The 6,752-nt window shown below is 27.3% G+C and overlaps 1 long non-coding RNA gene across 1 annotated transcript; it reads right to left on the bottom strand.

Annotated features, from left to right (window-relative positions):
- Window positions 1-2,362: 2,362 nt before the first annotated feature.
- LOC109218231 lies at window positions 2,363-3,287 on the bottom strand. The gene is made up of 2 exons (XR_002066736.1): window positions 3,097-3,287; window positions 2,363-2,602 (listed from the first exon to the last, which is right to left on the bottom strand). It is a non-coding gene; the product is annotated as an uncharacterized LOC109218231 (long non-coding RNA).
- Between the last annotated feature and the right edge of the window lie 3,465 nt (window positions 3,288-6,752).

The following is a 6,752-nucleotide window of genomic DNA, read 5'->3' as shown; positions in this document are numbered from 1 at the left end:
TTAAAACCATATCATACTTTCCGTGTGAACTCATATAACTGAAAGTTAATCACAAAGTCCAAAACTATTAAACTTCATATATCCACCCTTTGAATCCACTCTACATGTTTCTCAAGGAAATTACTGTCAGTCATACCCAAATTAGACACATGGGAGCGAAGAATTTATTAAAAATAATGTAACCCTAAACCATAATTAAAATATTTCCAAATTTGAAAAGCAAATTAAAATAGAAATAAGTTGTTACAATATTTTCTTCTTGGAGGTACCAAAGTTCAAGGTTTGGTGGTGAAGGCAAAGCTCCATTGGAATGGTTGTATCGTAACGGTGGCTAAGAGACGTGACTTTGCGGCTATTCTCTTTATACCTACTTTACCTCTAAAAGCGGAAGTTTTAGCTTGTTAGTTCTGAAACAGCGGCTTTATTCCTCTTTTATTGGTCTTAACGGAAGTAGAAGTAATTGAGTATTCAGAAACAGTGCCTTTTTATTTAAATGAGTGGGAAAAATTCAAAAAAGCAGATAATAGAAAAATACATTTCCTTATCTATAAGAGGTGCCAAGTCACCTTCTCTAGTCCCTCAATTATTTAAATATATATATATATATATATATATAGACACTTGAATTAAAATATTCAACTATTGTGGCAGTTATAAGCTGCCACTGTTTATTATTTTTAAAAGTTTGAGATCAAATTGTGAAGGTTTATAACCCTCTCATATTTTTTTTTTAAAAACAGCGAGATCATATTTTGGGTGTTACGAGCTGTCGCTTATTGCCTTTAAGAACCGCCACAAATTAAAAATTTATATTGTGGCGGTCGTGGAGGTTTTACAAAACTGCCACATAAATGCTCGTGGCGAACGTGTTTTCCCTAAAATTCGAGTAACAATTAAACTTATATTGTAGTTTAAGGATATGTGATTCAATTCAATACCAATTGATAAACAAGGGATTAAATAGATAAATTAGAAAATGAAATAACTCAAACCAGTTATGCTAACCAAATTTCGACCTCGACTTATGGTAGCCTCGAGGTGTGACAATAAGAACAGAAGAAGATAAAGCAACTCTGACCAACGGTAAAGCGAAATAGCAAGAAAGTAATGAATGTACATATTCTTCTTAGTGAAATAATAAATGTTACAAATGGATGGGATCCCCCTTTATATAATAGGGGAGTCCTAAATAAGGTACACTATCAATTATAGTAGGAAATCATATTTGACAGCTGATTAACTACCGAAGACCAATCTATTTTGAAATTCACACCATGACCTCCGGTGCGTTGCGGGTATCTCGCTCTTTCCGTTACTGAATCATACCGGCATCATCTCTAAGTATGCCTTCTTCTGACCTCGGTAAGTAAAATCGACCTCGATCTTGAAAAGGAACTTCGACCCCGACGTCCTAGTCTTCAGACATGGTATCATTTTTTCCATCGAATGACGAAATCTGGTAGCCCCGATTTCCACCGTATACAGATAGTCCCCTCGTTTCTTAGAATAAAATGATAAGAAACAACATGAGCCTCGATTTTCTGGAGACCCCGAGAATGACGTGATCCTCGTGACGTAAGCGGTTGAGGTGACCGAAACGTCCGGTCGGTACAGTTCCCCAAACCATTAATGCTTGCCAGTGACGATCGGCCACTAGCACCACCAAACCGTCGCCGTGAGCCTATAAATATTGGCTTCCTGGTTGAATCAAAAACTTTACTTCCACCTTCACACTACAACATAATGTATTTATAGCCACAAAACAAAACTGTGGCTAAACACTTTAGCCACAATATTTTTTTCCGTAGCATTCGTAGTAAAATGTAGCGTTGCTAAAAGTTTGCTATAGACTTTACATGGTCCGTGGCTAAGGATTAATACTTATTGCTACAAAATATTTGTGCAGTAGCTATATTTATAGCAAAATGATTTTATACTTTTGCCATAACTAATATATTTATAGCAAATAATTTTATACTCTTGCTACGATAAATAAATCTGTGGCTATCTTCATATGGTAGCCACAAAGTGTTGTAGTGTGGCAAAAGATCTAAATTTATTTGCCACGAAAAGTTAAATATGTAACTACTTTCGTATATTAGTCTGTGGCAAAAGCAATTTCTTTAGCTACGAACTAATAGTTCTATATTATTTTTATTATATTTTAATATTTTGACAAAAAAAATAATTTATTATGGTGACAAAATGTTCTCTCACAAATCCCCTATTTCTTAGCTATTTGATTTTGTCTAAAATTTTGTAATTATTCTATGATCGTGCATATTATATTAAAACTAATAATATATTAAGCATGAGAAATAACTTATTGTGCGCAAATTAAAATTTAAAAAGTTTCACAAAATAAATTTCAAAATATACATTTGTACTAATTAATTAACAGCATCTATAATACAAGTCTTGTACAGTAATAAAAAATTGAAGGAAAAACTAGCCAATATGAGGCTTGATTATAATAGAGATCAGAAATAATGTACAAAATATTGCAATGAACAGAAATATTTGCTTGATGATTCATGTTGCCACCTTCATCGCACCCCTTAATCTTCATGCATCCAAGAATATATGAAGCACCCTCACTAGACTGAAATAATGAAATAACATGATCTTGTGAGAAACTTATATTTAAATTATCAAAACATATAAAGATGCATTTACAGTTAGTAATTAAAAATATTCAACGAATCATGGAAGAAGAAAAAAAACTTAGCCATGAATCAGGTGAAAAAAGATCTAAAGTTTTTTCCAACACAGAAGACAAATGAGAAAGCATTTAAATAAACATCAGAAATTTTAGGAGATAGAAAAAAGAAGTAAACTTTATAGTTTGGCATAATTTCTCAAAGGCACATTTATCTTGAGTACCCTGTAAATCAAAAACAAATAATTGAAGCAGAAATCCAAGTTATGTAAGGCACAAAACCTACCAAATCTTTAAAATCGCACTCATTACTTATAAAATATAAGGCATAATATCTATCAAATTGTTAGAATAACTCGTAAATTGAAGTTACAAATTCAAACCCAAGTAAATGTGAGGAGATTCAAAAACCCTACGATATAGGGACACGAGCTTACCTGGGAAGAGACAAACCGACAAGTTAAATTTCTGTCCAATAGAGAAGCAGTAGGGATACCATCTTGTTCCTCTTTGTCTTTCTCGCGGCCTTAAGTTAACGCCGACTATGGAAGAAAAACGTAAGAAAATGGGAAGGGAGAGTGGCGGCTGAGGGAGGAAGTTTAGGTTTAGGTTTTAGATTTACTTGTCGTACTTCTTATACAAATGTTATAGGTACAACATACAAGAAAAAATACAAATGCCATAAATGCAAATAAATGTAAGAAATATACCAATAGTAAACCAAAAATAAATAAATATAATACGTTTAATTAAAATAAAAAATCAACTATTTGTATGAAATAAAGATATTCTAAAATATATTTTCTTTATAGCTTTTTTCATCCTATATTAATATTGCTAGTTTTGTTATATGTTCATATTTCAATAATATTAGCTTCTTAATTTTTTGTGTTAAGTTAGATTTATGATAATTATTAAGTTATTAAAACAATATTAGATTATTAAATCAATAACTTTTATACTTATCTAAATTAAATATAACTAGCAATCAATGTAGAAAGATACAAGCAACAAACAAGGGTTGTGGTGGAGTGGTAAGTACTCCTTCATCCTTAACTAGAGGTCTCGAGTTCGAGCCTTGGACTTCTCGACGCGAATTCGAATTTTGTTGGGCTCCAACGTGGGTACCTGACACCGGGTGAGAAATTAAAAAAAAAAAAGGATAGATACAAGAAGCACATAATTGTTTAAATCTAATATAGTAGTATATTTAAATTTAAATAACTATAATTATATACTTATTTAAATTAGTTGAAACTTTCAAGTAACACTTTGTTTAATATGAATTATGATATCTATTATTTACCAATAAATAAATTATGATATACTAGTTTGTTTTATTATACATCGCTATATCAGTCACATTATGTTCTTAACTTTTTTACAAAATTAAACTTAATAATAGGGAAATATGTAACTATTTTTAAATATAAATAATACTCAGAAATCTATCTATTTAATAAAAGGAGAGGCAGAAGTACCATATTAAGACAACTGGCATAATAACAAAAAGCCAGATAGCATTGTTAAGACAAAATAAACTACTTTTCTAACTTAAAAACCCTTCTAAACTTGAAATTTTGAATTAATTGGTTACTCTATTTGAATTAATAAATTAATAAATATAGACAAAGCCGCTTAAATTTAAAATCTAACCAGTAAAGCTATTAATTATGAAGAATATTAATTTTGAGTTCAAACCATTAAGTAAGGGATAATACAATTCGTATGACAGATTAATTATACTAAATAATTGATAACACAATTAGATAACCAGGAAAAGAAAAGGAAATAAATACAATTTTAGAAAAACTATAAAAATATATGACTTATAATTAAAATTATGATGAGAAAAATCGTATATATACACATAACTAAAATCATAATAAACAAAGAGTCATAAAGGATAAAAAGAAAAATTCCAAGCGATAGTGTAAAATGGTATATATTAATTAAATTTATCATATAGAAAAATCTTAGTTAATAAATAAAACTCATAATTTCCTATTGAAGAAATGAAAAATTATAAAAATAATATTAAGATATTTATACATAAGATATATATATATATATATATATATATATATATATATTAAAAATATCGGTAGATTTTTATAAAAATAATAAAAGGCTTATCTCTTTATATTTTTGATGAATTTAAAATTATAATTTAATTAAGAAAATATTATATTATTTAAATTCTAAGAAAAATACAAATGAGAAAACGAATCAAATATCACAGTAGAAAAAACTGTACGAATAAGGGGGATAAAAATAATGTTAGGATATTTATACTTTGAATTAATTTTAAAAAAAGACGGTAAGTAAAAAACACCCAAAAAATTTATTAATAAATTTAGATAATTGAAGAATTTTGAACAGTATATAAGATTATCCACACATCGTGCGGGTTCTAACACTATTAAGCATAATAATAGTAAAAATATGTAACTTTTCTTAAATACAAATAATACTCACAAGAGAGACCTCCTTCACATATAAGAACGATATTAAATTTTTAATTTTAGATTCGGTGTATTTTGATTAATGATCATTATTAAGATAGTAAATAACATATCATTATAACATATTTTATCATCTAGAATAAATATATATAATGTGTTATACAATGTAATTGATATAATATTATTGCTGTTTAATCTCAATAATTAGTTATTCACACATTAATTAAATATAATTTCATTTTTTTTAATAAAATTGGAACTTACTACTAATACTGATTAACAAGAATAACAATATAATTAATTTTTGTAGGGACTTAGATATCTTAGTGTAACTAGATATAAGAGAAATATATAAAATTAATATAATTAATAATGTTATTCATAGAGATCCTATATTTAAATTTTTCTAATCATATATTAGGACAAAAATTAGCGATAATTTTTTTCCATTGCAAATCTTATTATTTAATATATTTTTCTTAATTAACGATGCAACCATAAATTCATCGTAAATCTGTGATTACGTAGCTACAAAATGTCATTTCATTAAGATGATTATTATTATTATTTCTTGTAGTGTTAAATATGTTTCTTTTATATAATTGAAGTCTTTGGTCATTATCAAAACTAAATGTACCAAGCCTCCCCCAGCAAAGCTCTTCAATACGTGAACAGTTATTTAAAATGATTTCTTAAATACCTACAACTATTAATAATTATTTAAATTTTAAATACAAAATTATATAATTAACAACAACTACAATAAAATAAAATATGAGTTTGATAAGTCTAAAAAGTCAATTGATAAATTTTGCTTCTATAAGTAGGTAAATATTGTTTGAGAATGAAGATTAATTGTGCATTTTAAATAATTATTATCATATACAATTAATATTTTTTTCCTTAATCATATAAAATTACTATTTTCTATGTTATAAGAAAAATACAAGTGTTACATTTGACATCAATATTTCATTACATAATTAGTATTAGACGACTCTTGTCATGATTTTCATAATCGAGCAAAAATATTCATCAATTGTCATGGCAACCATTTTTATTTTTTAAGCTAACTATTTTTATTTTCTTTATAATTTGAAGCATAAATATTTATTCAGCTACAAAATTTTGTTTCGAATACTTTCATTGGCCTAAAAGATTATTATTATTACTATATCAAGTTTCAACTTGTGGCAAAAGTTAAAAATTAGCTACGAAATTTTATCAGATCAATAAATTTGTGACTTGATTATTCTGTGATGACAAATAATTATAGCTATTAAGCCAACTATTCCCATAATTTTTTAGAACTTGAAGCAAAAATATTTATCTAGCTATAATATTTTATTTTAAATATTTTATTATGGTTAAAAGGTTACTTTTGTTACAATAACTTTCCGTTCGTAGCAAAAATTAATAATTAGCTACAATATTATGCATAACAATAAATCGATGGCTATATCATTTACCTATTGCCACAGTTTTTTTTATAACTTGAAGCAAATGTATTTCTTTAGCTACAATATTTTATTTCAAATAATTAATTGTGGCTAAAAGGTTACTATTGCTATAATAACTTTTGATGCGTGGCTAAAACATATGAATTAGCTTTGCAGTTTATTGTGGCA

This window comes from Nicotiana attenuata, unplaced genomic scaffold, assembly GCF_001879085.1.
Source record: "Nicotiana attenuata strain UT unplaced genomic scaffold, NIATTr2, whole genome shotgun sequence".
Classification (NCBI taxonomy): Eukaryota; Viridiplantae; Streptophyta; class Magnoliopsida; order Solanales; family Solanaceae; genus Nicotiana; species Nicotiana attenuata.
The sequence above is the reverse complement of the archived record's forward strand: the minus strand, read 5'-3'. Positions and strand labels throughout refer to the sequence as shown.